Here is a 19,897-nt window from a genome sequence, read left to right on the forward strand (position 1 = left end):
TGGACCCTATGGCTGTATCATAATAAAAAGATAGCTTTTGGCAAGACTTTATCTTATGCTATTGATCTACATTGTCTCATATTTTCCCTTTATTCTTGTATATTCTATGAATAGGGTGCTATCCTGTCATTTAGTTATTGTAATGTGTGTGAACTGCTGGGGACAGACTGATGTGGGTGCAGTTCTTAAAAAGCCCTAGACATCACATTTGTGGTGTTTAAGGTATTAGGAACAGCCCTACAAACAGGGGTTGATTGTATTGAATATTCTTCCTGCTGAGGCTGCCTTGTGATGGTGGTTGCTTAGGCACCTTGGAGCTAAAGAAATGGGTAATCGTTCAATAATGGTCCTGTAATATTCATCAACCATGAGCAGTTAGTAAAGAATGGCTGCAAAGGCAGAGTTAGGCTACTAACAAGGAATTTATGTAGATGTGCCATGTCTAGCCTGTGTTCTGGAACTATAGACATGAATAAGGTATGGTCCATTCTCTCTGGAGGCTCATAATTGAATAGGGAGTATTAATAAGTGAACGATTGCAATTCAGCATGGCAAATGCTAAAATATACGTATGTAGCAGCTATAATAGGAACAGAGTAATAGGGAGAGTCAGAAAGTATGGTCAAAACCCAAAAAAAGTCAGGTATATAATATGTGCATATTTCGTATATACATGTAAACTATAACTATGAGGTAATAATCTCTGGTCTGTCCTTATTACCTGTGTGGATTGGGCAAGTTACTTACAACACTCAGCCTGTTTCTTCAACTGTGAAATGGTGATAATATCTAGTAATATCTAGTAGTGTTGATATATGGATTAAATGAGATAATCTAAAAAAAAGTTATCCAGTGATATCCCGGTAAATGTTTAACAACAGGTTCTCTAGGGGAAAAAAGACAACTTAATTTAAAGCATCTGCCAATTTCCATGCTTACATACTCCCACCATGGCCAAATTCAAATGACCACATTGTGCCAGTGAACAAGAAGTTAGGAAGAGATGACCCCAATACATGTGAGCCAGCTCTGGCACCCCACTGATTTATTATGTTCTTTAACTTGATTTTTTTCTCAACATTATTGTATTTGAGATTTGTTCATGTTGATACACGCAGGTCTAGGTTTTTTTTTCTTTCACTTCTACTGCTATGTAGGGTTGATCGTATGAACGCACCAAAATTTATTTTTCCTGCCAGGTACAGAGGCTCATGCCTGTGATCCCAGTGCTGTGGAAGGCTGCAGTAGAAGGATCCCTTGCACTCTGGAGTGCAAGGCTGGCTTGGGCAATGCAGCAAGACCCCTTCTCTATAAAAAAACATTTAACAATTAGCGGGGTATGGTGGTGCACATCTGTAGTCCTAGCTACTCTGGTGGCTGAGGTGGGAGGATCACTGGAGCCTCGAAGTTTGAAGCTGCAGTGAGCTGTAATCACACCACTGCACTCCAGCCTGGGCAACACAGCGAGACCCTGTCTCAGAAAAAATTAATTAAATAATTTGTTTTTCCTTTTTTTTTTTTTGATGGATATTGAGGTTGCTTTCCATCTGGGGACTCTTGAAAACAATGCTGTAAAAATCATTTTGAATGTACTTCACGGTGCACAGGTGTAAATATTTCCAAAAATCAGAGTAGAATTCATGGGTTTTGGACATACATGTTCCAACATAGGTAGATTTTGCCAGATTTTCCTCCTAGGTAGCTGTGATGATTTACTTTCCCACTAGTGTATCAATGTTTCCATTACCTTCATTTTCTCCTGTTCTTAGTTTTGACAGATGCTATAAACTGAATTGTGTCCCTCCAAAATTTATATCTTAAGCCCCAACCCCCAATGTGACTGCATGTGGAGATACAGCCTTTATGGAGGTAATTAAAATAAATGAGGCCATAAGGGTGGGACTTTAATCCTGTATAATTGGTATCCTTATAAAAAGAGGAAGAGACACTAAAGTGCCCCCAACAACTCCACCCAACTCCCACCCTCTCCCAACTATGTGTGCATAAAGGAAAGGCCATATGAGGACACAGTGAAAAGCCAGCCATCTATAAGCCAGGAAGGGAGCCCTTACTAGAACCCGAATTTGCCAGAACCTTGATCTTGGACTTCTAGCCTCCAGAAGTGTGAGAAAATAAATGTCTCTTGTTTAAGCCACCCAGTCTGTGAGATTTTTGTCATGGCAGCCTGAGCAAATTAATGCAACAGACTTTTAAAATTTTGCCTTTAAACAGATGCAGTTTTTCTTTATTTTAATTTTAGAAACTCCTTGTTTCCTTCTAATCAAGCCTCAACTCTTATCTAGTTTGAACAAACTCCCAAACTGACCTCTTCCTTTATAACCCACCTAATTTACTTATTCCTAATTTACTTCTTTTGAAATTGCTCCATTCAGGCTGATTTTCTCAGATCCCCCAAATATACCATGCTCATCCTTATCTCTGGACCTTCATTAAAGCAGCTCTACTTGCCCAGAATACCCTATCATTTCCCTGGGCATATCAATATCTTGCCCATGTTTAAAATACACAAGTCAAATCCCATTCTCTAAGAGTTAGGACTCCTTCTGGGTCAAACGAAAGAAAATCCAAACCAAACTTCTACGGCACAAAAAGGAAATTTGGTTTTATGAAAAACAGAACAGAGATGCCAGAGACCGAGACAGTGCTATTAGGTCCCTCTTCTCATATCCAGTCTCACTTTACCCTGCACTGGATGTATTCTCTCCTTCTGTAGACATCGTGCCTCCACACTGAAGGACCAGCACAGGGCCACAGAAAGCTCCACGCTTACAACGTCTTATGCATAACCCACAAAAGATTTCCTCTGTCCCATTCTCCATTTGTAATATCCTGGCTGTGGGGCAAGAGCAGGGGAGTTTTCATTGGCCTGATTTGGATCAAATGGCATTTTCTTGTTTAATCATTCCATCTAGAATGGTGGGGTACTATGACACCTAAGCCCAGGGTATATGCCCACATCTGTAGCCGGGGAGGTACAGGATTATGACTGTCAAACCCATTAAAACCACATGGAGTGTGGAAGATCAAATCCCCTTGCTGTGGTCTGAATGTTTGTGTCTTCCTAAAATTCTTATGTTGAAACCTAATCCAGGGCCGGGTGCGGTGGCTCACGCCTGTGATCCCAACACTTTGGAAGGCCGAGGCGGGCAGATCACTTGAGGTCAGGGGTTCAAGACCAGCCTGACCAACATGGCGAAACCCCCGTCTCTACTAAAAATACAAAAATTAGCCAGGCATGGTGGTGGGCGCCTGTAATCCCAGCTACTCGGGAGGCTGAAGTGGTAGAATCGCTTGAACCCAGGAGGCAGAGGTTACAGTGAGCCGAGATCCTGCCACTGCACTCCAGCCTGGGCAACAGAGCAAGACTCTGTCTCTAGAGAAAAAAAAAAAAAAAGAAAAAAATGGAAACCTCATGCCCAACATAGTATTAAGAGGTGGGGCCTTTAAGAAAGGGTGCAGGTGAATCATCATGAGCCTTGGAGTTTGAGACCAGCCCAACACAGCAAAACCCCGTTTCTTTTTTTTCTTTCTTTTTGTTTTTGAGACAGAGTCTCACTCTGTCGCTCAGGCTGGAGTACAGTGGCACCATCTGGGCTCACTGCAACCTCCACCTCCGGGTTCAAGTGATTTTCGTGCCTCAGCCTCCTGAGTAGTTGGGATTACAAGCGTGTGCTACCACTCCTGGCTAATTTTTGTATTTTTAGTAGAGATGGGGTTTCACTATGTTGGCCAATCTTGAACTCCTGGCCTCAAGTGATCCACCTGCCTTGGCCTCCCAAAGTGCTGGGATTACCGGTGTGAGCCACTGCACCTGGCCACAACATCCCGTTTCTACAAAAAATACAGAAATTAGCTGGGCATGGTGGCTTGTGCCTGTAGCCCCAGCTACTGGGATGGCTGAGGTAGGAAGATCGTTTGAGCCCAGGAGGTCAAGGCTGCCGTGATCTGCGATTGTGCCACTGCACTCAAGCAGAGAGCAAGCCCTCACCAGATATCAAATCTACTGGTGCCTTAATCTTAGACTTCCCAGCCTCTAAAACTATAAGAAATAAATTTCTGTTAATTATTAATTGCCCTGTCTAAAGTGTTTTGTTATAACAGAATGGACTAAGATATCTCTAAAGAAGGATCCTTGACAGACACAAATGACAGAATCTATCACATGCATTACCCATGAAGCTACCCCATTCCTCCAGCCCTCACAGCTCCTCTTTACTTTTGAATTGTTATTGTATCTAGAGCATCTCTCACTTAATTTTCAAAGTATCTTTTGTTTTATGCTAAATCATAATCTTATTAATATTACGAGTCATGTCTTCACTTACCATGTATCTTTCACTGTCTTTTTTTTATATTTTTTTATTTTTTATTTTTTATTTTTTTGAGACAGAGTCTTGCTTTGTCGCCTAGGCTGGAGCGCAGTGGCGCGATCTCAGCTCACTGCAACCTCTGCCTTCCAGGTTCAAGAGATTCTCGTGCCTCAGCCTCCTGAGTAGCTGGGACTACAGGCACCTGCCACCATGCCCAGCTAATTTTTGTTATTTTTTAGTAGAGACAGAGTTTCGCCATGTTTGCCAGGCTGGTTTTGAACTCTTGACCTCAAGTGATCCGCCTGCCTTGGCCTCCCAAAGTGCTGGGATTACAGGTGCGAGCCACCATGCCCAGCCATCTTCACAGTCCTTAACAGAGAACTGAGTATGTATCGGACATCCGACAAATACTAATTCTCAGAACCTGTGGCCTGCTATTTCTAATGGAAGCAGATCTTTAAAATCCACTCCTATTGACTTCAATTGTAGTTTAGCTGAAATTTGAATTTTGAAGCTATGATGCAATTTTGGAGATACCATGGCCAAAAGTGTATATGGTGCATAGCAGTTTAGAAAATACTCTCACGTTCTATGATCTTCACAAGCAGACAGAAGGCAGGTTCTGTCCCGTAGGAAACTGAGATTTACCCATCAATGCATATAATTTTTTTGCCCAAAGTAGACTGGCTGGTGAGTGGCAGAAACAGATAAGCCACAGTTTGACCGGGTCTTGGGAAAAATTTACCTTTTGTCACAGCCCTATAGAGGGCTAAGTGTTCTGGCAGGTATGGTGAGAGACTCTTTTAGAAATAGTGCTTTAGGGGGCTGCCTTCAAGAAGCTTTGATTGCCCTCCATCCTGTGATGGTTCCATGAATGAATCAGCCCATGGAAACTCTACCTACATTTGGACACTCACTGTCTGGAACATGTGTTTGGAGCCTGGAACCAAAGCATCTCTGTGGCCCCGAATGTTACTGAGGAGAGATTCAGCCCACATCTAAATGCCAGATGATAGAAGCAAGTGGCCAAGCAGTGCAGGCATTTTTGCCAAGTTGGAATGGGAGCGAGTGTGACTAAGCCAATGGGACTAGAGGTGGCAAACAATTCGTGTCTGGTTGGAATCAAGCACTGTGTTGGTGATAACACTTCCAGAACAGGCAAGGGTGACCATAAACTTGCGTTCCAAGGCACCCTGTGAAGGAATGAGCTGTACACACTCATGCTATTTAACAGAAATTCACCAATGAGGCCCATCTTTTAACGTCAGTTAGAACAGCAATGTCGACAATGGCATCACCAGGCTTCCCCTGCCTGCTGCTAGCCCAGCAGAAGCTTGTAAAGGCAGAACTTTCGGGCCCAGACGTCTTGTTTCTGTTGCTTTTGCCAGAGAGCTGCTCCAGAGGGGGGTTGCATTGTGTTATAATCACATGGTTTGCAAAATGATAGTTAAGAGTCTGTTAGCATTTCCACCCCAAACCTCATATTTTCAGCTGCTCGGAGTGACTCAAATATAAGAATTCTCTTTAGGCTGAAATTTGGCACACAGGGTCTCAGGCCCAGCTGGGGAGCAATTTCAACCTTTCTTGGGACCGGATTTCAATAACATCCATTTGGCTGTTTTTGAATAACAGCAGAAGTACAACAGAAGAGAAGTTAGCATTTTTATAGCAAAATGTTGCCATTGTGTGACTCAAGAATTGGTGGTGAGGGGTGGGTGGGACCCAGGTGGGACCCACCCTAGCAACTCCCAATAAACCCTGGCAGGTGATTAGCCTTCGAGTGGACTAAGCATGTATACTTTTCTTAAGTATATATTAAAAAACCCAACTGCTAGTCTGTTGTTCAGAACAGAGGAGAGATTTTGTTTAATAACATATTGTGTTTTTGAAAAGCAAAGTTGACTCAGGAACAATGACACATACCAGTGGATACTGAATTTCTACTACACCCACTCCTTGGTGCAACTGGGGCAGTGGCAAATTGTAGGATGTAACTGAGTTCCCGAATGTAAAGGAAAGAAAACTGCGAGGGGGCAGGAGAAAGGGAGGGGAGGGTAGTGCCATGACCACAAACATGATATGAGGAATATTCTTGATGATCTAAGATCTCAGATCTGGTCCTTCCTTCTGGAAGGAAGAAGACATCAGAACTCAGTTCCTCTTCTGCACCTCCCCACTCACTAATGACAATGCATCAAACTACAAATGACAGATTCCAAAAAGGCAAAATGATACCAAGCTTGTTTTTTTTAAATGAAATATTCCAGGGAAAAAAAAAAGCATAGAGAATAATGAAACACACACTCATGTGCCCACCACTCAGTTTATGAAATAAAACATTGCAAACATAGGCCATGTGCAGTGGTTCACGCCTGTAATCCCAGCACTTTGGGAGGCCAAGGCAGGCGGATCCCTTGAAACCAGGCATTTGAGACCAGCCTGGGCAACATGGTGAAACTCTATCTCTACTAAAAAATAAAAAATTTGCCAGCGTAGCAGTGTGAGCCTGTTATCCCCAGCTACTTGGGAGGCGGAGGTGGGAGGATCACTTGCTCGTGTCTTAAAACAAACAAACAAAAAAAGCAAATTCAATCAAAGTCCTATCTGTGTATTTATCAGCATTCTTGATGATTTCCTTGTTTCGTGTTTCTTTTTTGTTTTTTGTTTTTCAGATGGAGTCTTGCTCTGTTACCCAGGGTGGAGTGCAATGGCGCGATCTTGGCTCATTGCAACTTCTGCCTCCCATGTTCAAGCGATTCTCCTGCCTCAGCCTCCCGAGCAGCTGGGATTATAGGGGCCTGCCAGCATGCCTGGCTAATTTTTGTATTTTTAGTAGAAGCGGGGTTTCACCATGTGGGCCAGGCTGGTCTCGACTTCCTGACCTCAGGTGATCCACTCGCCTTAGCCTCCCAAGGTGCTGGGATTACAGGCGTGAGCCACTGCGCCCAGCGATTTCCTTGTTTCTTAATACAAAGATTTATTATTGTTCTCTTTATATAGGATGTTATATCTCTAGTTTGTATTTCATAGGAGTGATTATCTATGATTCCTCCTCCTCTTCTTTCTACATTATTCAGATTTATAGAAATTCTGTTTAAATTTATACCTTTTCTTTCCAGAAGTTTCTAGTTTCCACCACTGAATGGTAATCAGCTATAGCAGGTTTGCCAATGTGGGATCCAAAAGCACCTTTCCTGGTTAAAGTCAAATGAAGACAATTTTCCTCAACCTCTGCTAAAATGATACCCCAACATAGCTTAAGAATTTTCTAACTTACATTATAGGGATTGATACCCACAGTCTTGAAATTCTAGACTTCATATACTTTCTGCTATATCAAAGTGCCTTTTCTGTGGTTTAGGAGACTGCCCCCTGCTGTAACCATCAGCTCTATCCCTTCTGTGCTGATCAACATCTTTGCAAATAGAAACCTTCATTTACAAGCCCCTTATATTCTGCGTAAGCCACCTCCAATTCTATCCTGATCTCCTAACCACGACCTCAGGGAGAGCTTCTAACTATAAATAAAGTGGTTTTCACCAACTCAGTCAATTCTCAGATTTAAAGATACATTGGTCCCAGTGCAGCAGGCTATAGAAGTCATGGTAGTGTCCCCTCTAGAAGCCATCCCCACCTATTCTTGGGTCATAGACCCCTGATTTTGTTCAGGCATCAGGTAGCCACGTGCTTCAGGAAAGCTGGGTCCTTCTCCAGCCCCAGAGCCAAAAAACCAGCACTGTATTTCAGTTAAGAGTCTGGTCTCATGTTTCCTTCATAGGCTCTTGTGTGACCTTAGGTAAGTCACTAAAACTTTATGTGTCTTGGTTCAATTCGTTTTGTCAGGGATTGTTAGACTTGCTGGGGTTGGCAGGGTTAAAACAAACAAACAAAAAATCTGAGAACTTGTTAATGCTGCTGAGTCACTGAATTAACCAACCATAGAATATAAGCTCCCTGAAGGCAGAGATTATTGCCTGCTTTATTCACTCATACATCACCAGCACCAAAAACAGTGCCTGGCACTTAGGTGGTGCTCAATAAGTACTGGTTAAATTGCATTGACTTGAATCTCAGACTCACTAAATTTCAGGCGAGACTTTTTGTTATGTGACATAATAAATACCCAGCCCAAAGCATCTTGATACATAAATACCCTTTGTCTAGTCAGTACTATTCTTTCCTAGGAACTGTCCCCTCCACGTGTTTACAAATATGGCAGCGATGGGAGCTGAGTTAATACATTGTGACCCAGTGGCTACCATTAATTCATTCAGGGGTGGCTACCTGACCCAAACGGGATCAATCTTAACCCTTTCCCAGGAGTTTGGAATTAGACTAAGACTCAGGTCAGTCTTTGCGGCTGTTTGAAAAGGAAGAAACATAAAGATGTGTGCTATTGGCTGTTGTGTTTCCCATGTGCACGCATGAACACTACAGCAGGTTAGCTGGCAGCAAGCAAAGAAGGAAGCTGACTGGCAAAACAAAGATGGACAGAGAGTGCTTGTGGTATTTAAGTGTGGTTAAATGCGACCCACCTACATTCCAGTTCTTGGAGTCTGGGAAACACGTGGATTTTCTTACGATAGTCTCTTTTCTCCTTAGGCTATTTTGAATTGGGCTCCTGTTAATTGCAGAGAAAAGATCCTAAGAGGTTTTTTGTTGTTGTTGTTTTAATTATAGCTATGAATTCTGAGTAAACCACACCTTACTTCCTGTAACTATTATATGCACCCACGAAAAGAACACTTTAAAAAAAAAATAGGGCTGGGTGCAGTGGCTCACGCCTGTAATTTCAGCACTTTGGGAGGCCGAGGCGGGCAGATCACGAGGTCAAGAGATCGAGACCATCCTGGCCAAGATGGTGAAACCCTGTCTCTACTAAAAATGCAAAAATTACCTGGGCATTGTGGCATGTGCCTGTAGTCCCAGCTACTTGGGAGGCTGAGGTAGGAGAATTGCTTGAACCTGGGAGGCGGAGGTTGCAGTGAGCCGGGATTGCCCCACTGCACTCCAGCCTGGTAACAGAGCGAGATTCTGTCTCAAAAAAAAAAAAAAAAAAAAAAAAAGAGAAATGCTGAGGGATGAATATAACCCAAAACATAAGCATAAAACCTTTGGAAACTTCAATGAGAAACAAACTCTGAGTACAGTTGTCTCAAGTCTACATTTAAGCCATCCTCTACAGCCCTTGCAATCCAGTCCTCTTCTTTTGTCCATGCAAACATGGTGACCAGTGAGATTCTTCACTGTTTACAGTGGTGTGCTCCACTATCATCCCCTGGTTTTTCCATGTGGCAAACTCAGTAACTGGAAACCCTTTCTATTCTAGCTGTTTAGTACATAACTCCTAAAGTTCTCTCTTCTCGTCAGCTTTAAATGACTTCATGGTTGGTTTTGCTTTTATTTTTCTTTGAGGTTTCAATATACAATTCCAGGAACTAGCTATCTCTGTCAACCGAAACTGTGCCTGGGTTCTATGTTGATAATTTTTTACTAAGCCACAGGGACCATCTGGTCTAAGGTCATGACTCTGTTTGCCATTTGTGCAGCTGCCTGCACATCTGTAGGTTCCGATGCATTCTTTTATTATTGTCTGCTTTCTATTGCATGTTGTCAAAGGCCTGGGGACTGCATCTGTTTGAATTTTGTCTGTAGGGCTCCGAACATAGAGCAGTGTGTGGTTGGGAACACAGAAAACATTACTTTCAGCAAACTGGATTCATAAAGAGTCATGATGAATGGAAATGATGAGGGAGATTTGAGCCCAGGAATAGGGACTGGATTTCCTATTTACCTCCTCACTAACAATGATGATTTTAAATGTTCTCGCTCTGAACAACTTTATCAATGCTTTGAGCTGAGACCCACTCACATAATGATTATTTCCTTGTAAGTACTTATTATTTAGTTGAGTTAGCTGTTTCAATATGAAGTTTTTATACTGGTTTTTAGAATTGTTCACCATACATTCTCTTTAACATGTATTCTCTTAGTCTCTCTTTCTCTCTCTCTCTCTACACACACACACACACACACACACACACACACACACACACACGTGTTCATTTGAAAACTCAGGTTTTAAGGCTGGGTCTATACTTGGCCAACATCTTCAAGGTCACTAATGTTACTTCTTGCCTCTGCTGTGTGGGAGCCAGAGTGTGAGTCATCAGGGTGAATAATGCCTCTGTAATACTACCAGATTGTGTTTGTCTCCACTTCAAAGCTCTTAGTTTTAACAGAATAGTATTTCTCCATCCCGCCCACCCAAACAGCAGTCTAGATGGCTGAGAGGCAACAGTTATATGAACAGTAGTATCGTTTCCATAGGATGGGCTACTCCCCACCTGACCCATACTCCTCAAAAAACCTGCAGGACCCTTTATAGAAGTTCTAGTCAGGTTTTGTTGACTAGAGATTACAGCTCATCATCTCTTTTTTTATCTTCTTTCCTTCCTTCTCCTCCCTCCCTCCCTCCCTCCCTCCCTTCCTCCCTTCCTTCCTTCCTTCCTCTCCCCCTTCCCTTCCTCCCTCCCTTCCCTTCACTTTCCCTTTCCCTTTTTGAGAGGGAGTCTCACTCTGTCACCCAGACTGGAGTGCAGTGGCGCAATCTTGGTTCACTGTAAGCCCCGCCTCCCGGGTTCAAGCGATTCTCCTGCCTCAGCCTCCCGAGTAGCTGGGATTACAGGCGCTACCAACATACCCAACTAATTTTTTGTATTTTTAGTACAGACGGGGTTTCACCATGTTAGCCAGGATGGTCTCGATCTCCTGACCTCATGATCCACCGGCCTCGGCCTCCTAAAGTGCTGGGATTACAGGCATGAGCCACCGTGCCCGGCCTCCTTCCTTCCTTTTCTTTCCATTCTTCTTTTGCCTCACATAGGTCTATAAATCTGCCATTTCTGATCCATCTTCAGTGTCTTTTTTTTTTTCATCGTTCACTGCAGCCTCGAACTCCTGGGTCCATGCAATCCTCCCATCTCAGCCTCCCAAGTAGCTTGAACTACAAGCGTGCACCATGGCACCTGTTTTTCAGTTACTGCTCTTCCCTTTAGTCTTTCACTTGCTTTTTCATTCACCAAAGACTTTATGACTGAGTTTGTCAAAAAAAAAAAAAAAAAAAGAGAAGCAGTGAAAGGAAGAAAGCAAGCAAGCAAGCAAGCAAGAAAGACAGAAAGAGAAAGACCAGACATGGTGGCTCATGCCTGCAAGCCCAGCACTTTGAGAGGCTGAGGCAGGCGGATTGGTTGAGTCCAGGAGCTCAAGACCAGCCTGGGCAATGTGGTGAAACCCCGTCTGTACAAAAAATACAAAAATTAGCTGGGCGTGGTGCACATGTAGTCCCAGCTACTCAGAAGGCTGAGGTGGGAGGATTGCTTGAGCGTGGGAGGTTGAGGCTGCAGTGGGCTATGATCATACCACTGCACTCTAGCCTAGGCAACAGAGCAAGACCTTCTCTCAAAAACAAAAACAAACAAACAAAAGTCTTTAAACCCAAGAATCAATTCCCATTTCCACAACCTCCCCATGGCTCCTCTCACAAGAACACTTTATTTTAAAAGTCATGTGACTCTGGTGAAACTATAGTGCAGAGTGGCCATGATGGAAAGAATAATGGTGGAACTGCCGTCTTTGAGCACTAATCACAGTGCCAGCTGGTTTACACATATATTTCATTAACTCCCCGAAACCGAAGTAAGCCTTATTATCTTTTTAACGCATGAGTAGAGTGAGGTTCAGAGATACTCAATAACTTGCCCAAAATCATAGCCATTAAGCAGAAAGGAGGAAAATAACTAACTCTGTGCGGTGCCGAAATTCATGCTTTTTTTGGTGGGGGGAGGGGGGCCAGTTGCTTGGTGAGAGAGGAGATATTAACCTGTCTAGACTTCCTAGTTTGTCCATGTCCTGCCTTTCTTGCTGCCAATTTATGGGATAACTTGAGAGTATAATTTTCTCTAATCATTCCTATGTCACTTCCCAAAGCATTTCTCATTGTTGTCAATGGTATCTGGGTATATTTCCCCATACTCATGAATAACATATCTTAGAAATGTTGCCAGTCCTCATTCATGTCCTACACGTGTTAGTCAAATGTCTTCTAGGCCTAGGGTAATGGTATATAATCTATCATCCAAACTGGGACACCTTTGAGATGAAAAAGAGTGCTATTAATAATTGTGCTGGGCACACTGGGATGTGTGGCCACCCATTTAGAACAAACTATAGTCAAGCTAATGTCTTCTATGGACAAGGAGGGTATGAGTAGAATAGTCTAGCCTTAACTAGACAGAGAACAGAGGTTGTGGGGGAGAGAAGCTAAATCTACCAGATTCCAACCTTTTTGTCTCACTAGCAGTTGTTGTATCTCTGGGCCTAAGTGTGTGTGGTGAAAGAAGGAAGGTAGCTGAAAAACTCTCAGAATTAGAATTATCACTATCTCCATTCCTTAAGGAAGTGGTGCTCAAACGTCAGTGTGCTTAGGAATTACCAGTTGTTTTTAAATAAAATGCAGATCCCTGAACTATATGCCTTAGAGATGCTGAAAATACAGTCTGAGATGGGCCCTGGAAACTGCATTTTAACATGCTCCCGTAAAGATTTTGATCTAGGTAATTTATAAATTACCCTGGGAAGAAAAACAGTATTTCCTTGATAGAAAAATTCCTGCATACTCCTTCTACAAAGACAGGCACAATTTCAGAGGAAGTCCTCACGGGACTTAATAACACAACTGTTTACAACACTGATATTTGTTCAAAGATACTGTCTATATGACCTGAATCACTATTTGAATCAAATAATTTAAACCACATTAACCTTACAATTTCTTTCAGCATAGATTCTTAGGGATTCCTAGCCAAATATATGTAATTTATCTTTACATATATGGTATTATATATATTCTTAGTATCTTTATATCGTAGTCAAAGAAAAGAGAATAACATTTTCTGTGCTTTCTGATAATCACAGTAATAATAGTTTTTATATATTAAACATTGCTCTTGTGTCAGACATTTATACACATTACCTTGAATACAAAAAGCCTTGAAGGTAAGTCAGTCAAGCGAGCTCTGTTTTAGACAGGATGTACTACAGGCTCAGAGAAGCTAGGTGACTTGCCTGAAGCCTCACAGCTAGTAACTGGCAGAGTTGCCATTTAAAACCAGGTCACCTGCCTCACACTTGAAATATTTAGTGAACTCATAAGTGCCCTATGAATACTGAAAAATACTGGTTGGAAGGCCACATCATGCATGTAAGCTAGTATGACCTTTCTAGAATAATAATTCCTAGACAGAGAGAAGAACTGAATGGTGACTTTGAGACATGAAAAGGCATTTCTCTGAAATAAAAAGGCTGAAGAAAGCTGATGATCGGTTAACATTTGGGAAACTCTGAGGTACAGCTAACCATTTGCCAGGCTAGCCTTTGGATTTATTTCTCTTTTGTTGGCTGTGCTGCTGCTATGCTCTTTATTCATATTTTCAAGGAAACACAAGTAAAGCGAATGTTCTCTAATTGCGCTCCCTTCCTGCAGTAAGCTCGCTCCTCCTGAGCACCCGGGCTGGTTCCATACGCAGCTCGTTGTGTGGAAGGGCTGGTGGCAGCTGCAAGTTGGTGTGTGACACATTGAGTAGTCATATTTCTCTTCTCTGTGGCCCTCCAAAGCCCTTTCCAACATAACTTTTCCCCATCTGTTCTCGTTTGCACTGCATAATAGGGGACAGGTTTTGGAACTTGGGATTCAAAAAAACATTAAGAGAAAATAAAAATGAGATGGAATTTGAGTAGAAAGAAACTCGCTGGCTTTCCCCCCTATAGCCCCCTTCCTTAGTTGCTGGGATCATTACCAGAGTATTAAATCGATCAAGTTTTTACTCTCATCTAGTTGGTTCTCTTTATGGGGTAGTGGGGAAACGTGAGAACATTAAAACATCTCTTTAAACTGTCTGCAATAAAATAAGCGTAGGGCTGAGTCATTAGTAGGAACAATGTTGCCCAATACCTGACAAAGTTTTTCCACATTTGCTTAGAATCTCTAATAAGTTACATTAATTGTCTCCTGCCTCAGGTTCCTTCTCTATGAAAGGGATGCCCGAAGTGAATTTTAGGAATATTTAGAGACAGTGTTTTCCTGAGTGCCATAAGCCCATCTCTGTTGTATGCATTAAATAATTTTGGAAATGATACAAACATTTTTAAATTTTAATAGTAATAAATTTCTTCTAATCTACATTAGGAAGAAAACTGGCAATAGCAAAATATACCCCTGATTTCACAATTATTTTTGCTTAAGAAGAGGCTAAACTGGGCATGTAAGTTTAAAAAGTGAACAAATTTAAAGAGGAATATTCAGTAAATAATACAAGTGAATATGGCAAAACAGAGAGTATAAGAATGGGTGCTTAAAAAGCAACTATATCAAGGCAGTAGTTCTTTTATTCTTTATGTTTCATGGAAAGCTTTATTTTATGGTATGGGCCTCTCATTCTAGGGATGGATTAATCATAATCCTTGGGTCATGGCATATGCTATCATTGTTGGTCTAGCAGGGGCTCAGAATCCTTAATGGATAGCAGCCTTCTTTGAGAATCTGATGAAAGTTATGGGTTTCCCTGGAAAAATGTATATTCCCATATACAGACAAACTTACATAGAATTTCTGGGTTTTCAGGAACATTTGGAGTGCAGCTGTGGGCTTCTGGAAGTTTCAGGTGCATTCAAGGTTGTGTCCACTTGCTTCTCTGCTTTCTTAAGCTCACAGGCCAGCCAGCAGCTGAGGCTTTAAGCCACACCTACTACATTTCTGCAAGAAACAGCATCTTCCCTCACTGCAGGCACCACCCAGCCTGCTGCCTGGGATCATGTAGATAGTACAGAAAATATCTACCCCCCATCCACCTCCCCACTTTTGCCTTTTCCAAAACAGAGATACTACAAAAATGTCAGTAGCTGGGCCCAGTTGCTGTGTTTGCCCAGTTCACCTCCTTATCCACTGATAGCTGCTCATCCTCACTTCAACGGCTTGTACCTGTGAGCACTGCTATTTCTTTCTCACTTGTCCAGAGACAGGCACCTGCCCCAAGCCAGACCAATCAGCATCTTTCCACTTCCCACATCAGAACTTGGAAAGAGAGGTACATGATATGAAATTCAGTGGGGGTGCTTGTTTGTTACTTCTGCAGAGAAGAGCACTAGGTGCAGACATGGGGTTCTGTACATGCTTCTGATGATATTGATTCCTTCAGCATATGTCTTTGGAGCTGAAAAATTTTAAGTAATCACTTCCATAACTCCCACCATGATACTGCACACTGTTCTTCAAGTACTCAGTTATTTATGAGAAGGTTGGTGATAATACTAATCAGAAAGATCATGGTAATGCCTGGCATCTACTGGACCCAGGCACTGTGCCACCTCCGCTGCATGCTATATGCATGCCTTCTCACTCATGAGGCAGGTAATATTATCTACTCCACTTTACAGAAAAGGACTCTGAGGTTATGGTGTCGGAAAGTGCTAGAACCAGATGGGCATGGTGGCACGTGCCTGTAGTCCCAGCTACTCACAAGGCTGAGGTGGGTGGACTGGTTGAGCCTAGGAATTCAAGCTTTGCCTGGGAAACACAGGGAGACTCCATCTCGAAATAATAATAATATATACATAAATATATAGAGGTGCTAGAACTAGTATATAGAACCAGGACTGCCTCGCTCCAGACCCTACAACCTTTTCTTCTTTTCAATTTTTGAATAGGTAATTTGTTCACATAGTCTTTTTTTCTGTTCAAAACAGTGAAACATCTTGCCCTGTCCTTTCCTTCCTTCTCGTTGTTCAAAGCCCCATCCATTTCTGAGGATTTGTGTCCAATTATACTACCCAACATAGACGTATATCTCTTTTTTTATTTAAATGATAGCATATGGTAGCATACGATCTATTTTGCTGAACCTTGCAGGATTCATTTTCCTACTTACTGCTAATTGAGGAGCTCAGTTCATATTGATACATTGAAAACAACTTTATTATTATTATTATTTTTAAAAAGCAGCTTCATAGTGTTCCATTGTAAGAATGTTTTATAATTTACTGACTCAATATCCTATTGATAGGCAGGTTGTTTTCAATCTTTTGCTTTTATATATAGTGCTGCAAAGAAAACCTCCTACATCTGTCATTTCAGAATTGGGTGAGTATATGTGTAGGAAATATTCCTAGAATGAAATTCCAAGGTCAAAGTGTATGTGAATTTATAATTTTGCAAGAGAATATAAAATTGCCTTCCACGGACCTTGTATCAACTTACGCTTTGACCACAATGTACGAGAATAACTTGCAGTATTCTTGATGATTTCAAGGTCTTCTTCTACTCTCACATTTAAGTTTCATCCTCTCTAGAATGTCTTAAATTGCTTTACCAAAAAGAAAAACAAAGGGCTGGGCATGGTGGCTTGTGCCTGTAATCCCAGCTACTTGGGAGGCTGAGATGAGAGGATCACTTGAGGCCAGGAGTTAAGACCAGCTTGAGCAACACAGCAATACCCTTCTCCAACTCTCTCTGTAAAAAACTCTAAAAAATAACACAGCAATACCCTTTTCCAACTCTCTCTATAAAAAACTCTAAAAAATAACAACAGATAACCAAAAGTCTTACAATCCATTTCTCCCCTGGCCCCATCCGGCACACACACATACAGAATTTTTTTCTGTTGTACATTTTTACCTACTTTTCTTAGAGCTCCCCCAACTTTGAAAGGAAGCTACGAGGATAAATGGTTTATGGGCTTGGGATTCTATCAGCAAGCCAGTCCTGCTTAACCACTCAACGAGCAGATGCTTCATCTCCAAGCCATTTACCATGAAGTCTTTCCAAGGGGTCTCTGATACCATTTCCCTGTTCCCCATTGCCAACCCTCCCTCCATCAGCTCACTGTCAGGCATCTCCACCGCAAAGCCCTGGCCTCCAGCATTCCTGATAGTTTGCACCAACTACATCTTTGGGGCCCTGCCACTCCACTTATTATTCTCATTCTTTGGGAGGTTAATGACTTTGTGGCAATCTGAAAAAGCACCTCCTCAGGAAGTGGTAAAAGTCTCTTAGAATAACAGAAACAAGTTTTGAAAGAGCTCTTGAGTTCATCTGCATTTTAGGCCAATTAAAATCCCTAAAGAAACAATGATATGCATAAAAATTCAAGATTATATAATTGACAGTGGCCAAAATCTCATAAATTTATATAGATACTGTCCTTTACAAACAATGAAAACATATCTAAAGGGGGAACAGATGCATTCCCCACTGTCTCTCTCTTCTTCACAAATTAATGACCCTTTCCCTCCTTTAAATCATTTTAGATATCAATTATTTAGCCAAGAAGAACCAGAAGAGTATCTTCTTTGTAGTAATGAGGCTTTGTCTTCACAGGAACTCAAGTTCAGTTCAGAAACTTTCAAACATGGTTTTAAAGGCTTTTGTGAGTCAACTGTTAGTGAATCACACAAAGGGGGCCTTTATTAATAAACATATTCTGTTCATTATAGAGAAATGAAAGCCTCAGAATAATTTGCCAAATGTTTAAAGAGAAAACAAAAACAATGTGGTAAACATATCAGGCCTTGATGAGCTGTCTAGGTAATTGGTTGTTTCTGTGCACCTGGTTCCAAAGACAATATTTAATGTGTAATCTGTTTCATTTGCTTGGGGAAGTAAGTGTAACTCTACCCCCTGGATCACATCTGCATTAAAATGAGGGGAGGCAGAGTCTTGTTTCAGCGAGTGGAAATTTATGCACATGAGTTGTCTTTTACATGGAGACAGCAATTATACCCCTAGAAATGCAGTCTGTGGGAGAAAATGACATATTCAATACTGGGGAACAAAAGCTTAATGCTAAGAGGACATTAACAAGGTTGGGAACCCCCTCCCAACAATTAACATGATCATTTACAAAATCTGCAATCTATAAAATTATTTTTAAAACATGTTTTTCAAAACAGTGTGGTTTTTCTCCTACTTTCTCAAAGAAATAAAAAGATTCAGCAGCAACCATACAGAATCTATTAGCTATTCCACAATAACAAATAATGTTTTAAAATCTCTTAAAATATATCTGGGGATTGAAACAAACACACACCAGCGAGTGTTAGGTGATCCCTGGTTTAACAGCCTTATAACGACTGAGGGGAAAAGTGTGGCCAAGAATTTTTCATTTTTACGTGAGAAAGTTATGGTGTTTGAAAGCAACAATCAGAATTCCAGAATACAGACTCAAAAAAAAAAAAAAAAAAATAGAGCATATGCAAATAAAAGTTGTTAGTTAAAACTGTTTTTTTAAAAAATAATTTGTTGGTTGATTTTCTTAAAGTCCAAAAGGGCAAAGCTAGAACCATTTAAATGAATTTAAGTTTGTGCTTCTCCCTGTCTTCTCTGGAGACTTTAAGAAATGATGAGGAAGGATTTGCTCTCTCTCCTCAATGCCTCTGTGTCCTTTCCACTTTTGTGCTTCCTGGGCACACAGAAAGGCTTTATTTCACACACCATACTTTATTTCATGTAATGATTGTATCACCAACAGAAAACTATGTGCCCTGCTTAACTAACATAGAATACAGTAAGTCAATGAAAACTCCCATTTGTTTTTGAATTTTTCTAAGTTGATAATGCTTAATCTTAATTTTTGGTGCATGGGTATGTGCATACTCTTTAATTAGTCTTGCTACAAAATCTGAGTGACAGCACTAATACTTTTTATTGATTTACTCTGAGATTTTTTATTTGGGTTCTTGGAAAACTTAAGTTTTTCTATCAATTTTGGTATATTTTCAGAAAGCAGCATTGAAAGAGTAACTTCAATGGGTCAGGCTTTGGGGAAAAGCAAGCTGCAAATTCTAAATCCCGACTACCTTTTGGAAAAAACTAGGAATTGTAAATGTAAACAAATATGGAAGAAGGAGAGTTTAAAATGTGTTTAATATATTCTGAACCACCATAGCACTAAAATCATAGATATTGTAAAATTATGGCATGGCAATATGATATATTATAGAAAAGAGCATGATAGAATGGAATTAGAAAACCTGAATTCTACTCTGCATTGGGTAACTACCTCTTTTGGAGGAATTCATTCAAACTTTAAGCCTCTATTTCTTCAGCAATTGAAAAAAAAAAAAAAGTAAAATGGAGGTGGAGTTCCCTGACCTGGTTTCATCAAGTCAGTGGCATTGCCATCATGATTATCATCAACAACAACAACAAAAATGGGTAGGGTTAGGGGAATAGGGAGGACTAACTGATCTCAAAGTTAAAAGAGACCTAAAAGGCCAAACAGATAAATGCAATAAGTGGTCATTGTCTGGATTCTGATTTGATGGAAGACTTTTCTGAGAATATTCAGGCAATTAGAATCTGAACTGGAGATTAGAGGATACCAAAGAATCATTAATTTTATTAGATGTGATAATGGCATTATGGTTGTGTAAGAAAATGTCTACATGCTTGTTTATTTATTCATTTATTTATTACTTATTTATTAAGATACTGTCTTGCTCTGTCACCCAGG

The 19,897-nt window shown here is 41.1% G+C and overlaps 1 long non-coding RNA gene across 3 annotated transcripts in view; it reads right to left on the reverse strand.

The window, feature by feature from the left end:
• Positions 1-19,897, reverse strand: part of LOC115830898 — a 45,008-nt gene that overhangs the window by 12,204 nt on the left and 12,907 nt on the right. Inside the window, exon 1 of one of the 3 annotated variants that reach the window (XR_004026434.1) lies at positions 8,867-9,116. The exons of the other annotated variants lie outside the window; for them this stretch is intronic. This is a non-coding gene — a long non-coding RNA (uncharacterized LOC115830898). Of the gene's footprint in view, positions 1-8,866; positions 9,117-19,897 lie in introns of those variants that run through there. 3 annotated transcript variants of the gene reach the window in all.

Source organism: Nomascus leucogenys, chromosome 17, assembly GCF_006542625.1.
Source record: "Nomascus leucogenys isolate Asia chromosome 17, Asia_NLE_v1, whole genome shotgun sequence".
Classification (NCBI taxonomy): Eukaryota; Metazoa; Chordata; class Mammalia; order Primates; family Hylobatidae; genus Nomascus; species Nomascus leucogenys.